This window comes from Marmota flaviventris, chromosome 6 (genome assembly GCF_047511675.1).
Source record: "Marmota flaviventris isolate mMarFla1 chromosome 6, mMarFla1.hap1, whole genome shotgun sequence".
Lineage (NCBI taxonomy): Eukaryota > Metazoa > Chordata > Mammalia > Rodentia > Sciuridae > Marmota > Marmota flaviventris.
This window is the reverse complement of record NC_092503.1, coordinates 38,516,260-38,533,231: the sequence shown is the minus strand read 5'-3', so window position 1 is coordinate 38,533,231 and position 16,972 is coordinate 38,516,260. Positions and strand designations below refer to the sequence as shown.

Below are 16,972 nucleotides of genomic sequence, written 5' to 3'. Positions count from 1 at the left end.
AGGACTATTCTTGTGGGGTTTTGATATCAAGATTGTAGCTATATAAGATCTTGTAGAGTTTAGAGATTTCAATTCTTTTCCTGTTGATGAGGCTCAGGATATGTCATCATGAATATGATGGGAATCAGAATATGCCACCCCCAAATAAGCCACTTTGGTGTATTGATCACTTTGAACTAAAAGACATTGAGAACCAGCCAAAGCAGAAAAAAAAAGTCTCTGCCACTCCTTCGAAAACCTAAAATAAAATACAACCTTCCCCTTTATAAAGGAAATATATATCTGCTGGGAGCCATTAGCCAAGTGGGTATGACAATTTCCTTGCCAGCGTACCCCATGTTGCTGACATGTTGCAGTGACATTGAATGTAGGTGACCTTGCTCAAGGACCAGGGTGGATTAGGGTGTTCCCGGTTTAAGATAATCGGGTTTAGGGCGTTCCCAGTTTAGGTTCCAGGTTTAAGGTTTAAGATTATTCCTGCTGGGAATAGGGCGTATCCTGCTGCCTGAGTTCCCCTTGAGTTCTCACGGGATTCAGACAGTATTTTTTGGGAGATAGAAGCCCAGTGGAGGTGGATTTGGGCAGAGAACGTGGATTTCCCCAGAACGTGTTTGTAGACGGCTGGTGTGAGTTCGGGAATAAAGAGCTGCTGTTTGAATCTACAAGCTGTGTGGTGGCTCGTGATTGTGTGCCCAGCCAGACTGCGGCATTTGTGCCCAGCCAGACTGCGGCATTTGGCGGCTCGTACGGGGAACTTCTGAAACTTGGAGGTAAGTGAAATTGCTCGCCCCTGAGGGAAGGCGAGAGAATGGGTGATCAATTCAAAAAACAATGTGTTCCTGTTTTGATTTATTTTGTTTTTATTTCAAGTTGCCTGTTCCTAGAACTTTCTCAGGCAAACTGGGGAAAATGGTTGATTCAAGGTTTGAAGTTATTCGCCTCCGAGCAAGAGAAATTGTTAGAGGAAGGAGGCACCCCAGTAAGACCAACAACAGTTAGGGCATATGTTGATACAATACAAAAATGTAGCACATGGCCTTTTAAAGACGAGTTATTAAGTATATCAATGGGACCATCATGGTATCCTGTAGAAGGATTTTTCTTCAACAAGAAAGAGAGGGCTAGTTCTGTTTACTACATTTGTCTAAGATCTTGGTTTTTACAGACATCTGATTAATTTAAAAAGCTAAAGTGTTAAAATATCAACCACTAAATATGAAATCAAGTACTCTTTACTTATTAAGTTCCATAAGGTAATATATTTCACCTAGGTAAAGCTACAAGGCCTTTACTATTTTCTTATGTGTTGTACGTTTGTGTGCGCATTTGTGTTTTGTGTTGTATGTCTATATGTGCGTATGTCCATATTTCTTATATGAGGAGCGCTCATGAAAAAATGGATCCGAATTATTATTATTTTTTTTATTCACGTGATTTAAATAGTTTAATTTAAATTAGGTAAACAGCTGTTAAGGATTGTTTTTAAAGTAGGTTAACAGATCTGTTTGTTTACTTTCACCTTTCCTTTTCATTATATTTAATAATTCTTTTCAGGATAATGTCTTTTTTAGCATCATTGCCAGAATTCCTATCTTCATCCCAGTGCCGGTGAAGACAAAGATAAAACCAAACTACAGCTTCTATGATAGCTATCAGAGTAAACTGTATAAACTGATGCATCAATGAATATAACTCAACAAGTAATGCTCAATCAAGGAGTCAACTTACTTTGGGAGGAAACGGATTTGGGGAGGAAATGGACATATTGATAGATTCCTCTGCTTTGAACTGCTTGCAAAACTTGCCTGAACTATGTAACTATCGTTTGGTGCAGTGAATTGTGGTAATGCTGGCATATCTTTGCTGATGGTGTCACCAGTGATGCAATTTTTATTTCCTTGCCAGCGCACCCCATGTTAATTGTGGTAGTGCTGGCATATCTTTGCTGATGGTGTCACCAGTGATGCAATTTTTCCCAAGGAGCAGTCAATTGGCTTGGTGTCGTGGCATTTCTGTATCCTCCTCCCTTCTGCTAGTGATGGTCTAAAATTTGGGGGCCAATGGCTTACGCTGGACCGGTAGTCAGTGACGGGTATGATCCAATTGCAGTGGTATCAACCTAAGACAACCTAAGACCCACTTCTTGGGTGCTTTTTGTCACATGTGCTGGAGAATGAACCAGAGTTTTCCCTTCGTATCCCCATAGTTTCCAGGAATACTCCAAACATATTTAGAATTAGAGAAATGCTTTTATTTGGACGGTCAGTTTTGAATACATTAGGTAGGTATCTCTCACAGACAGAAATATAAAATGACAAACAGCTGTGGTCAGAGTGAACCATGCTAAAAGACTGAATCTGAGTGATCAGAAATGCCTTTCAGCAGTAGGAGCAACAACCACTGGAACCAGATTCAAGCCAAATGTGATAGGTCTTACACTGAAAAAGGATCATTATTTGTGATTCAAAACAATAAATAAACACAGAACACCTAAAGAGAAGGAGGCACCCTGCTATAATTTGGATCTGGAATGTTGCCCAAAGGTCATGTGTTGAAAGCTTGGACCCCAATGTAACAGCATTCAGAATGGACTCTACAGAAAGGTGAATTGAATCCTGAGCTCTAACCTCATCTGTGGATCAATCCACTGATGGGTTCATGATTGGACAGGACTGTTGGGAGTTGGTAAAAACTGTGGGCAGTAGGGCCTAGTTGGAGGGGAGGTCATTGGAGTTGATTCCCTGGAAGGGTACATCATATTCCTCAGTCCTTTCTTCCCCCCACCATTTCCCTGATCTCCATGAGATGAGCAGCTCTGTTTTGAAGCCAGGCTCTCTGCCATGGTATTCTGCCTCACGTCAGGCCATAGCAATGGAGCCTGAAATTGAACCAAAATAAATATGTACTCATTTAATTTTCTCAGGTATGTTGTCAAAGTGATGAAAAAGTCTACTAACACACACACACATAGGAGGAATGGTCAAAAGGGAGAAAAGGATACTTGGTATTGTTGATGGCTTCTTCAACAGTAGACACAGCTGGGGTACAGCATGGATTCTCAACTTCAGCAGATGCTAAAAGGGGCTTAAATTTTTATATTCATCTTTTATGAAGAGAGATTGACTAATTCAGGCCTGATTTCTCTCTCAGATTTGGAGATGAATAAGAAGGACAAAGAAGATTCCCTTTTCTAGCATAGGACACAAATGCAGTCACTAGTTTCTGATAGCAATCTGAGGAATTATGTCTACTTGCTCTATCTTGAAGGCAAGAGACATTATGAGGTGATTAATATAATCCTTAGAATCTATTTAACCATTAATTTTCTTAAAATTCTTCCTTTTTTTAAAAATTTTATTTCTGCCACCTTGAGTATTTGTTCCCTGAATAGACATATAGAAAAAACAGCTCAAGGAAAACAGTCTCCTGAATATGTGCTTCTGGGAAGAGAGTTATGGGAGCAAATCCAAACCCCTTCTAAAGGGTAATAAGGAAAATGATCCTAAACAAAACAAAAAGCAAATATGAACAAAGTGGCAGCAGGCTCTATTTGTTGGCCACTTTCTCTGCACCAGCCATTAGGTGAGAACTACACACTATGTTCTCATTTACTCTTCAACTCATGCCTGTGAGAGAGGTTTTATAAATGCATTCTGTCGGTTGGTTTAGCTCCAAAATTCCTTTGGTCCCAATTGGTATGTCTGTTACAGCCCACGTGCTTCATCTCTTTGCTTTGTCCCCAACTCTACAAAACTGCCTCCTCATTAACTTATTGGAATTTAAACACCTTAGAAAGCAGGGCCTTATCTTAACTCCTTCTGATACTTAATTCTAGGTATGGGATTTAAATTTAGGATTGTTACTCCATAGTAGAAAATTTCCCAACTTTTTATTTCACTCTGTACTATTTAAACCTGGATTATATTTGGCATTGATAAACAATAATAGGTTAAGTGAACATCAACCTATTGGCTCTAAAACAAATTTTCTTAAGTGAAATTGAAGTGGAATTTTTGAGCACTTAAATAAACTTCAATCAGAATTTACAAGGACCATATAATATTAAAATGAACTCAAAAATTTATAGATTAAGAGCAAAAATATATTTTTGGAAAGGGTAAAGATGGTTCTTTAGTGACATATAATCCATATTATAATTTGAATTCTGAGAATGATTAAGACTTTGTGATGGTTAATTTTATATGTTAACTCCTCTGGGCTAGGATGCCCAGATATTTGGCCAACTATTATTCTGGGTGTGTCTGTGCTGGTGTTATGGGGTGAGATTTACTTTTGAATCGGGGACTTTTAATTAGTAGATTGCATTCTGTAATGGAGCGACACCTCACCTTGTCAACTAAATGCACCTGAATGCGACAAAAAGTCCACCTCTCCCAGACAAGAGGGCACTGTCCAGTGAACTATCTTTGGATTTCATCTACAACATTGATTCTTTCTGGCTCCACAGCACAGTGCCTTTGGACTCAAACTAGAACACTTTCCTGTAGCTCTAGCTCCTCCCAGCCAACCCTGCCCAATCCTGTGAGCCAATAGCTGACAGGCAAGTGCAGGGAAGAAGCAGGGGCCCTGCAGGGGGTGAGTGAGCTACTGGATGCCAGTCCCTGGTCAAAGCCCAGGACAGGCTTCTGAGTTTACAGGCAGGAAGGGATGGCTGGGGTTGGCAGGGCCCCAGGAACCTCGCGCTGTGAGGAATTCTGAGCGCTTGCGTCATAATTGACCCCAGCAACGCTGGAGGACGTTGGGGGCAGAGAAGTGGATGGTGATGGACGCGGTTTTCGGAGCTGGTCCGATGGATCTCTGAAGTGACCGCGATGTCGTCCTGGTTTGGAGGCCTGTGCTCAGGCTTAGGCCACTTCTTGTGTCAGGTGGGGAGCAGCTTGGCTTCCTTCACTGGCCATATCTCCAGCTTCACCAGGGAAATACTTCTGGATGACTTAGGAGACCTAGAAGTAGCTTTACATCATTGTTGGAGAAAGGAAATGGAAACTACTGATTCCACACTAAGATGTGAGAATGAAACACGGAAAAAGTATTGTACTGATCTGGAAAAAAAGCATGAAGCATCAGAGCTGCAAATAAAGCATCAGTCTGTAAGTTACCAAAATCAACTGCAACAGAAAGAGGGAGAGATCAGCCATCTTAAAGTAAGACAGATTGTACTGCAAGATCAAGTGTTCCAACTACAGGCAGCTGCTCAATCAGTACCTTCAGGAGCTGGTGGTGTACCAACAACTGCACTGGCTCCATTGGATTCCCGCATCAGTAGTCATTTTTCAGCCTTTCGTGATGATGACATGGACTTTAGTGACATAATTTTATCACAACAAGAAACAAACAGATTGTCAATTGAGGTTGCAAGACATGAATCTGAAGTTGGCCACTCGAGGCAGATTGCTGAGGCTCAGGGAACACATCATTCTGACACAAGTGAAAACTGCAAAGTACAAAATACTATCAAGACTCTTCAACCAAACCAAAGTCCATACATAGATGATCATCAGCATGAAATGTCAGTTTTGGAGCACAGTCCTACTGTGGCAGAAAAGGGAAAAATCCTTCCACAGAGTTCAGCAGTGGAAGAAGTGTTCAGGCTACAACAAGCCCTGGCTGATGCTGAGAAGAAAATCATGAGACTAAATGGCTTAAACCAGGTTAACCATCTTGCAGAAGACAATCTGAAACTTAAAATGCATGTTGAAGCTTTAGAAAAAGAGAAGTCATCATTGAGTCAAGAAAAAGAGGAACTTCAGATGTCACTGTCAAAATTGAGCTATGACTATCAAGTCATGAAAAAGAGAACTTCAACAGACATGAATTTGAATGTACAATTACTAGACTTAAAACTTCACTTGAAGGCAAAGGAGGAAGAACTGAATCAGACTATCAATGAAAAGAAAATGCTGATAGCTGAGTTAGAAGAACTGGATCATCAGAATCAGGAAGCTACAAAGCACATAATTTTGATAAAAGATGAGCTATCAAAACAACAAAATGAAGGAGACCTTGTCATCAAGAAGTTGGAACAAGAACTAGGTGATGAAAAACAGAGAGTTCATCAACTTGAGGATGATAAAATGAACATATCCCAAGAGTTGCATGTGCAGAAGGAGAAGTTAACTAGGAATGCACAGAGCCTCAGTGATTTGCATTTAACCAAGCAGAAGCTTGAAGGTAAAGTAGAAGATTTAGTAGATCAGCTAAATCAGTCACAAAAAAATAGTTTAAACATCCAGCAGGAAAACCTTGGGCTTAAGGATCACATTAGACAAATTGAAGATGAGCTGTCTGGATTTAAGAGTAAGTACCGAAGTTCTCTGAATGAAGACTCTAACAGTCATTGTAAGGATGACATGCTTAAAGAACGGGAAGCTGAAGTCAGCAACTTAAGGCAAAATCTTTCTGAAGTAGAACAGCTCAATGAAAATTTAAAGAAAGTTGCTGTTGATCTCAAAATGGAAAATGAAATGTTGATTATAGCATGTGAAGATGTAAGACATGAGTTGGAAGAATCTATTGCTGCTAACAATCAAATCTCTCAAGAAAAAGACACTATCACGGAGACTCTCAAAAGAGACAAAGAAGAGATTGAAGCCAAACTGCACCAGGCAGAAAAAAGACTGTTGGAAGAAGCAAATAATCACAGGCAGACTATTCAGGAACTCTCCAAAGCACATAATTTGAATACCTCTGCCTTAAAGCTGAAACACGAATGTGTAGTTCAACTCACTCAAGAGAAGGACTTTGAAATAGCAGGACTCAAAAAGAATATTGAGCAAATGACTGCTGGTCAAAAAGAAACTGAGGAAATTTTGGCATCTTATATAGAAGAACAGAAGCAATTGATACAAGTCATAAATGAGAAAGAAGTTTTTATTGGAAAACTCGAAGAAAAAAGTTCAGAACTACAAAAGGATTTAGATAAGTGTTCTCAGGCCTTAAGAGAAAATGAAACTTTAAGGCAATCCATTGAAGGAAAGGACAGAATTCTTGCCTACATGAAAGCAGAAAAAAAGTATCTGCAATTAGAGATGGAAATACTTAGGGAACAGCACAATCAAGCTGTACCAGTGGCTAAGCCTAAAGCTCTTGATGCTATCACAGAACTAGAATTGGAGGTATCTCAACTGAATATAGTCAAAAATCATCTGGAGGATGAAATTAAAGAAGATCTGAATATAATTGAAAATCAAAACAAGCGTAAAATGCAACTACTTCAGTCTTTACAGGAACAGAAGGAGGAAATGGATGAATTGAAGTACAAATATGAGCAGATGAATGCTGCGCATAGCCACTTAATTTTAGAAAAAGAGGAGGAAATTAAGAACTTGCAGAAAACTATTGAAGAACTAAAAGCCCAGTTGCCTGGAGAAAGAGGAGATGCTCAAACACTGAATTCTGATATTTTTCAAGAGACCAAAGTAAAAATCCTAAGAAAAAAAGAGGTTCAACACTTACGGGACCAAGAATTACGCCTAAACCGGGAGCTAGAAAGGCTACGCAGCCATCTCTTGGAATCAGAAGAGTCTTACACTCAGGAAATTTTGGCTGAAGAAGACAAGGAGATTAAACTGAGACAGAAAGTCACACTCTTGGAGGAAAAGCTAGTTGCATCTTCTAAAGCAAGTCACCAAGCCAGTGTGCAGATAGAGTCTCTGCAGGAATAGTTGAGTCTGGTCTCTCAACAGAGGGATGAGAATGCACTGCAGCTTTCGCTCTCCCAGGAACGAGTAAGGCAGTATGCCCTGTCATCAAGTAACCTGCAAAGGGTTTTAGAGCACTTCCAAGAAGAAGAGAAAGCTATGCATTCTGCTGAATTAGCCAAAGAAAAACAGTCGATAGCTGAATGGAAGAACAAGGCTGAAAAGCTAGAAGGAGAAGTATCATCATTGCAGCAACGTTTGGATGAAGCAAACGCTATGTTGGATTCTGCTTCCAGACTGAGAGAAGACTTAGATCTCAAGGAAGAACAGATGGAAGAACTGAAAAAACAAAACGAGCTCCGAAAAGAAATGTTTGACCATGTACAACAGAAATTGTCGACTTTGGTCAGCAGCACAGAAGGAAGAGTGGACAAAGTCCTCATGAGAAACCTTTTTATTGGTCTTTTCAAGACACCAAAAGACAAACATCGTGAGGTGTTGCTGTTGATGGGGAGCATCCTGGACATTCCAAAGGAGGAATTGGAGCAATTGTTGAATGAAGATTATGGTGGTGTCAGTAAGTGGATGAGTAGTTGGCTTGGAGGGGCATCGAAAAGTGTCTCCAACATTCCTTTGAGACCAAATCAACAACCTGCGCTTAATAGTTCTTTTGCAGAACTCTTTGTCAAATTTCTGGAAAAGGAGTCTCATCCCTCTGTTTCACCACCAAAAGTTTCTGCCCATGCCATGGCTGTCTAGACTCACCAGGAAGGAGACAGCAAGTTGTAAATGTACCAGGAAATGTTAAAGATGCACCCGAATTAAGAGCTGGCAGAAGCACCAAGGGGAATCCATTCTTGGTTCCCCGTTCAGCAGCTGTGCCTCTTAGTAACCTAGCTGGCGTTGGACTTGGTGGACCTGGGCATCCTCTTTTTAAACCCATTGCAGATTTCTGGCCTACCTTTACACCTTTGCCAGTGTCCCCGGACAATAGTACCAGAGTTGTACTCCAGGATCTTCTAAATATTTAGCATTTTAAACAAGCCATAACACTTTTTGATGTTTTACAGCATGGCCTTTTGAAAAAGTACTCATGTATTTGTAGACAAAAAGAGAAAGCAAAAAAGCTGGTATATGTAGGTTTATAGCTACTAGGTATTTTATTTTATTTTTTGGGTTGTTGTTATGTTTTTTTGCTATAGTTCTTTTTTAAAAATTTGTTTTGTTTGTTATAGCACTTTTTTGTTTATAAAATTTTGTTCCAATGTAGCAGTTAATCATCACCAGTCATCAATTCTGATGTACTTTTGTGAGCAATTGTACAGAGCAGCATTCTTGAACCATTAGTTCCAACCTCTTTTTTTTAAATAATAATATTTGTTAAATTTAATGGCATTAAGATAAAAAATGATACATGTAAATAACAGGAAACAAGAAAAATCCAACCCATAAGAAGGAGGTCTCAGATTTAGAGTACATGAAAACCAAATATAATGTTGCAAAAAGTTGAGAATATTTAGTTTATCCAAGATAACACTGTACAAGTACCAAGCGAAAATTCCAATGGAGAGGACGTAAACATGAAGCTTAGTGGATAAATACTAAGATGCTTTTAATCCAAATTCTATGACCCCTATCCATTTTGCTTATTTCCATTTCTATATAAAAGTCACTTCACATTAATTCAGTTTTCCAGATGTTAAATATATCCAGAAGGAAGAGTATTTTTATGAGTCAACCCCAAAGTGGGATCACATGATCCATTTCCAATCGAAAAGTTAATTAGTAAGAATGTATCATTAAGTATCTGGACTGTTTATCTACATACTATTGGGGGCTCTACAATAATTCTTATAAACACATTTTATAAAACATTAGATCAAAAGAAGTTGGGGAGAGAAATAAGCTAACAACAGTTTTTGAAAGATGAAAAGCTTTAAAATAGGAGTAGTTACAACCTTTTGATAAATTAAGGTAAAAGATCAACCAAAAGTTTCTATCTTAAGTAGGTGAAATCAGTGAAGAGAAAAAGCAGATTGCATAGCACATACTTCTCTGACACCTGTAGTCTCTAAAACTATTAAGAACATTTTTATTAAAATTAATTTAAACAAAATTTAATATATTTTTAAATATAAATTATATTATCATTTAATATAAATTAATCTAACTTAAATTTATTTTATTAGTATTGTTTAAATTTCTTTTATTAATACTATTGTTTGATTTAAATTTATTTTATTAACTGATATTGTTTATTAACTTATATTAAATGATAGTATGATTTATATTGAAAAATTCATTAAATTTCATTTAAATTAATACAATTTAACAAAGTAAATTTAAATAATATAATATAGATTGAATTCTTTAATATTTACTATATAATTTAATATAAATGTCAAAAAAGTTAATTTTAATAAAAATGCTCTTAGTGGTTTTAGAAATTACAGGTGGCAGAGAAGTATTAGCTATATTATCTCCTTTTTTCTCCTCTTTGATTTTACCTAACTTAAACTAGAAACTTTTGGGTTATCTTTTGTTTTACTTTACAAAAATAAAAAAGGAAGACAAAACACCCAGTAGCTACACATATCAGCTTTTCCTTTCTTATTTCTAAATTTCACCTTAACATTTACATTATTTTACCAAAATTAAGATGCCATCAGTTGTTAGGCATGAACAAAATCACTGAGACAACAACTGGAAGATGCATCCCAATCTCAGATTGGCTAAGTATTCAAAACATATAAATGTCTGAGAACTGATGAGCTCTGATAGTAAAGTTTCCAACCTATGGAAAGTTTCCAAATGCTATGGAAAATGATGACATTTCTCTTTTTGTGTTTTTAAGTTGAGAACCTCCTAAGTACTAAGGTACGTTATCAGAAATTGTATGTAACTCAAGTCTTTAAATTTCTTATTTTTCCTGTACTGTAGAAAAAGGGACTCACAATTCCTTGAGCTCTGCTAGCATTTTAGTGACAGGAAAAAATTCAATGATGCATAGTTGTTTGTTTGCATTCAATGTCTATCAATCTTACCTACTTTGGGAAGGGTCACAAGCCACAGCCCTTATGCCTTCTGCTCTATTTCAAAGCTTCCAGCATCAGTTGCAACAATTCTAGGAAACACTGGGAATACTCTATGGTACAAAATGCACAATTATTATTATTTTTTTTTTGAAACCATCCCTAAGACATGAGTCATTAGGTGACTTTCTTGTTCTAACTAAATTTACTGAATTATTATTAAGTGATAACATATTAAGCCAAAATGAAAAATGAAAGCACATCAGAGCAAGGAAGAAATAAGAATGTATGATGTGTGGTAAAAATGCATGAACATGCAAATATTATCCAGCCTACTTAAGTCCAATTTTCTCCCCTTTTAATTTATTTTTTGGAGGTTACATTCTTGCATGATATGCATGGAACAACTTTTGGGGGGATACAACCAGAAATTCAGCACTAAAATCTGCCTTCCTGCAACATCACATGGCTTACTCCTGAAAAGAATATCAAAGTATATATTTTGCTTCGACTTGCCAAATTACTTGGAATCTTCTTCCAATAGACTTCATATGGTTGGGAAAACCAGAGTTCAGATTTGTCATGAGAGATTTTTATATATTCTGCTCACTCCATTGTGTCTAGCTGAGCCTTTGGGTTTCAATGCCTGGAAACACACTTCTTATATTTCAGAATTGAAGAGCTCTTGGAAACAGCGACCTCACTGCATTCTCGAGAAAAATATGTTATATATGTAGTCAGAAAATTACAAAGATTAATATAGATTCAAGATTTTTTTTAAGACAAGGGGTTTAATGGAGAAAACAGCAAGATAGCCTTAGAAGATTTCATACTCCCTGCATTCTTAGAAAAAGCTTCTATATTGTAAACAAGATAAAGCCAAACAGAAGAGTTCCTAAGAAAATATTGTGCTTTCAGTTTCCTTGTCTCATAAATTTTATTAAAGTTTCATTAAAGACCCTGAATTTGCTAGCCTTTTTATTAAATACTTATTTGAGATATTCTATTAATGTCTATCACTGGATTTTATTTGGTCTCACATTAATGTCGCTCCCTGTGACAAAGGGTACATGGGAGGCAGGCAGGATCAGCCTGTCGTCTCAGAGGCATTAGCTGTCGGAACCACGCTCTGGCAGAGGTAGTGAAGCGCACTAGACCAGCTAGTGTCTCCTGGGCTGAGGGAGAGGGTAAGTATCTCAACCTGGCCCACCACACAACCTGGCCCACAATCACACTGAGTCGGGAGATGAGTCAACCAAGAAGGTGCAACAATCTCAATTTTATTGTGTCAGGGACAAGGTTATGTAGTGATAGGAGGCAGTAAGAAGAGACAGTAGGAAGAACGAATAAGGGGCAGTTACGTCACTATCACTAAGGGGCCTAGGAAGATTTCAGATTAAACCATTAGGCAGCACTAAAGTCAAAAGCCCATGCAGGGGCTAAAAGCCTGCGGACGCCAATCCAGCGAGGTCATGTACATGGAAATGCTCTGGAAGAACCCATGAGGCCACCTCAGCCACCACCCAATAATGGCCTGGGTCCCAGGAGAGGTAAAAGGTCCCAACAATTAAAATGTGTATACTTTTTATGAGCACAGATGAAATATTATTTGAGATAATTGATTGCAAACCTTTAGCAATTTATGGACATGTGCTGGGAGCCATTAGCCAAGTAGGTATGACAATTTCCTTGCCAGCGTACCCCATGTTGCTGACATGTTGCAGTGGCATTGAATGTAGGTGACCTTGCTCAAGGACCAGGGCGGATTAGGGTGTTCCCGGTTTAAGATAATCGGGTTTAGGGCGTTCCCAGTTTAGGTTCCAGGTTTAAGGTTTAAGATTATTCCTGCTGGGAATAGGGCGTATCCTGCTGCCTGAGTTCCCCTTGAGTTCTCACGGGATTCAGACAGTATTTTTTGGGAGACAGAAGCCCAGTGGGGGTGGATTTGGGCAGAGAACGTGGATTTCCCCAGAACGTGATTGTAGACAGCTGGTGTGAGTTCGGGAATAAAGAGTTGCTGTTTGAATCTACAAGCTGTGTGGTGGCTCGTGATTGTGTGCCCAGCCAGACTGCGGCATATATCCACAAATCAAATTTTGATTAGTAAAGGTGTAGGACAGCTTTTATCACCTTACAGACTTTTATCTGCATACCAAGGTTGCCTTTATCCAGAGAACATGTCTTCCCCTCACCTTCACATAAACTCTGAACACACTGTGTAAGATGAAAAATTAATAAATACTCAACTAAATTTTCTTTTAGTTTTTCTATGGCTTAAAAATACTTGATATTTTAATTTCTGTAAAGTTAATGTATAGGTTGAAAGGAATATCAAAATCCATGTGTAAATTGATTTTTTTCAAAGTTTCTAATCAGAATGTTAAAATGAATAATAAAAGTTATTGGATCCCACTCCCTGTTTTAAGATAAACTTAACAAAAATTGTGTTAAATCTTGGGAAAACCATTTCACAAATCTTCACTAACAGGACTTGATTGTTTTATCCTTAAAAACACATACAACCAGTGGGGGGAGGGGAAAAGAGAAGTTCAGTGGATTAGACAAAGGGGAAGGAAGGAATGAAGGGAAGGGGTGGGGGATAGGAAGAGAGAAGACAGTTGAATGAATCTGACTTAACTTTCCTATGTACTTATATGAATATACCATAGTGAATCTCCACTTTATGTACAAACCCAAGACTGGGATTCTAATTAGAATAAGATGTATTCCATGTTTGTATAAAGATGTCAAAATATACTCTCCTATTGTGTATAACTTAAAACAATAGGAAAACAGGGGGAAAAAAGAAATTATAACTCTTTTTATTTTTTATTTTAATTTTTGGTGGTGTTGGGGTGTAAAACATCTTTTAAGAAATGAAAACAAAACAAAATAGGCAATTCACTGTATGATGGAGGCCTTTGTCTTCTTCTATCCATTTGGGCCTCTTCTTTGAAGTTCTCTTGTGTCCATTACACCTGCCATACCATGTATTGGCCTAACCTTAGGGACAATACTCTTTTTTTTTTTTCTCTTTCTTTCTTTCCTCAGTGTTTCTGGAAGAGTTGAACATCTTTGATAGGAAACGTAATAAAAACTAGGCAGAAAATACTTTTAAAAAATAAACAAAGAAATATAATCAGCCTTAAAGTAACCATTTTGCAAACTACAGGTTTTGGAATGAAAGATCATGGCACCCAAATCCTTCCTAATCCTCATTATTATTACCTCTCAAGAAAATAGATCAGATAAGAACACCAGTCAATTTGAAATGAAATGTAACCCTCCCTGGACAGAACTCATATGGATCTGTTTGTTCAATTCCCCACTTCACCATCCCAAAGTAAATAAGAGAAAAAATGTCTACTACTTTCCTCAGCCATTCTTCCTCCTATTGCTTTTCCGCTCTCTCTTTAGGAAGGAGGCAAATTTCCCTATGTCCTTTCTTGGATAAAGGAGACAGAAAAACTCCAAGAGCAGTTCTTTGTGGAAATTAGGGACAAAAATCTCCATCCCTGACTAGGCTCAGAGGACTTCCCTTCACTGTAGGCATGTTTGTATTGTACCAGGTAATCAATGACTTGGAGTCTTCTAAAAAGAATCCAAGCCATGGTTCTCACTCCCCTGGGGAAGTTTTGCCCTCCAGGAGACAAGGGGCAAAATCTGCAGACATTTCTGATGGTCACCACTGTGAAGCTGCTACTAGCTATCTCTAACAGGGAGAAGCCAGTCCTGTTCCTGAACATCCTACAATACACCAAAGAATGATCCAGGAAAAAAAAATGTAAATGGGGCTGAGGTTAAAAAACCTTGCATTAAAACCTTAAAACGTTTATAAATTTTAGATGAATGGTAGAGATTGCAATTTTAGTGATTATATATTTTAAAGTTTTAAATGAGTAACCTTTGTACGTAGAAATTCAGGATACAATTAAATAATTTATCTTGAAAATGAAAAAGAAAGTGCCTTTATCTTCTGAATTCTCTGGACATACATGCATAATTTATGGATCCAGTAAAAATGTGTGTGTGTGTGTGTGTGTGTGTGTGTGTAACTGTGAAAGTTAACCTGATTTTCTGATTTTTCAGGTCCCTATAGATCCTTTCTCTTCTAGTTACCAGTTCCTGTTGGCTGAAAAGTACGGTGGAGATTGCAAAGAAGGGGAAAAGCCCCCAATGCTTCCATAGGCTGGGTAAGGTCGACAGCATGTTTCCTCATCTAACAGGTCCCTTAGAACCAGGGGCCCTACTTATGACCTTGTGCCACACTCTTCTGGTGTTGACTCGACCTCTGGGCTTTCTATTTCAGTGATCCTGGCAAGACCACAGCCTGCTAAATCTCCCTGACCTCCACAGCCAACTCTCTGAACTTCAGACACCATTTGCAGTCCTGAGAACTGCAAAGTTCGAGGAGGTAGAGAAAAAGCAGTGCAGGGGGCCCACTCTGGGCACTCACATGGTCTCTTCCCTGTGGGCAGCCATCCTCGCACGTGATTTGAGTTACCCCCTGACTGGGTGAGAGGTGCTTAGGCACAGCTGTGTCAGAGCTTTCCCCACCCTTCTCCAGGTCCGAGGGCTTGTCCATGCAGAGATGTGTCTGGCCACTGCCCCGAAGACCCAGTCGTCACCCCTGACCTTGGGATGCTGTCCCCGTTAACCTTCATTGGATGGGATTTTCCCTGGAATTTTTTGTTCCCCAATAAAAGTCCACTCCTTGGCATGTTCTGTCTCGCTAGCCTCTTCAGTAAACCTTGCTACCGCATTAAGTGGCTGGAGGCTGGAGCTAGGAGAAGCGTCCTGGAGCTGGTTTTAAAGGTAATTAGAGTCTTGTCTCTTTAATTTCAAACTCCCTAGCGTTTACCTTCTTTAATGAAGCCAGCGCTGGTGGCATGGCCGACTTCCCAAGTCCTCCTGCCATGCTCTGTGGCTCATTGTGGGTGTGTGGGGGAGGTCTGGTAGTCCTCTGGCTGGGAGAAGGTCCTGCAAGACATGGCCTGCCTAGCAGGGTACAGTGCCTCCTCTCTGTGAGTGATCCTGCCTTCCTTTCTCCAGCCTCCCCGGGATGTTCTAGGCTTGCTAGCAGGTTTTCTCTACCTTAACGCCAATGCCCTTTGTGGGTATGGAGAGAGCTCCTAGCAGCTTCCCTATACCAACTGAAAGGGTGGGAAAATCAAAATGACAAGAAGCACCCTGTTCCTCATATATTTCTCAAAACTATCTGGGAATCAGAGTTCCAAATAGGACTGTCCAGGCCAGGCTCTCTTTGCTTCTGTAGGGTTTGGGAATGAGATACACAGACAGACACATACCTAAACCCTCCTTCAAACTTCTCTGCCCTGCCCAATTTCTCTGCCTTTCCAATTCCCATGGACTAAGGGCCAAAGATCCTTGCTGAGTCTGTACACATTTCTTTTTCATTATTTCTGTTTACCTGGGTGGCAACTTTTAAATTTAAAAGCCAAGAGTTTAGTACATTTCATCTTTGCTATAGAAAGTTTCTAAAACAGCCATTCTCAATCTTGGAAACACACTGATATTACCTAGAGAGTTCTCAAAAAATAAGCTAGTATACCTGGGCTGTGGGGTCCAAATATCAGAAATATCACAAAGCCCTTTGTCTGGTGCTCATGCACAAGGAAGCTGGGAACTAGTACTTCAGAAATATGGGTACCCAAAGGGATGGTAAGGAAATAACACATAAATAAATATCTCATGTAATATCCTGCCACAAAATCCAGAAAGTTGGGCATATAGAGGCTAAGAAATTTGCTTTAGATTGCACAGCTAGTAATTTTTCAGAATGGGTATCTAACAGAACCCCAAGGCCCTTATTCTCCTTCTAAGTTTTACTAAGGTTGGTTTATGGGCCAGAAGAGTGTACTTTATCTGTCCTTCGGACTCTTTCCTCCCATATCTGTCATGCTCACCTCCCATAGGTGACCCTGGCACAGTATATTGTGAGTGATCTGGAAGTGGTTTAGGCAAGGACTATTGACCACAGCATCCATTGGACTATTGAAGTCTCTGCCAGGTCACCTCCTAAAACTGACTTCCTCAATAAGACTTCTAAAGCACAAGAAGTAAAATCAAGAATCAACAAATGGGATGGTATCAAAAAAGCTTTTTCACAGCAAAGGAAACAATTAATAATGTGAAGAGAGAGCCTGCAGAATGGAAAAAAAAAAAATCTTTACCACATGCACCTCAGTTAGTATGTTAATTTCTACAATATATAAAGGACTCAAAAATATAGCACCAAAAATTCAAATAACCCAATCA

The 16,972-nt window shown here is 38.9% G+C and overlaps 1 pseudogene; it reads left to right on the top strand.

Moving 5' to 3' along the window:
• Nucleotides 1-4,832: 4,832 nt before the first annotated feature.
• LOC139706110 (thyroid receptor-interacting protein 11 pseudogene) lies at nt 4,833-8,692 on the top strand (annotated as a pseudogene).
• Nucleotides 8,693-16,972: the final 8,280 nt, after the last annotated feature.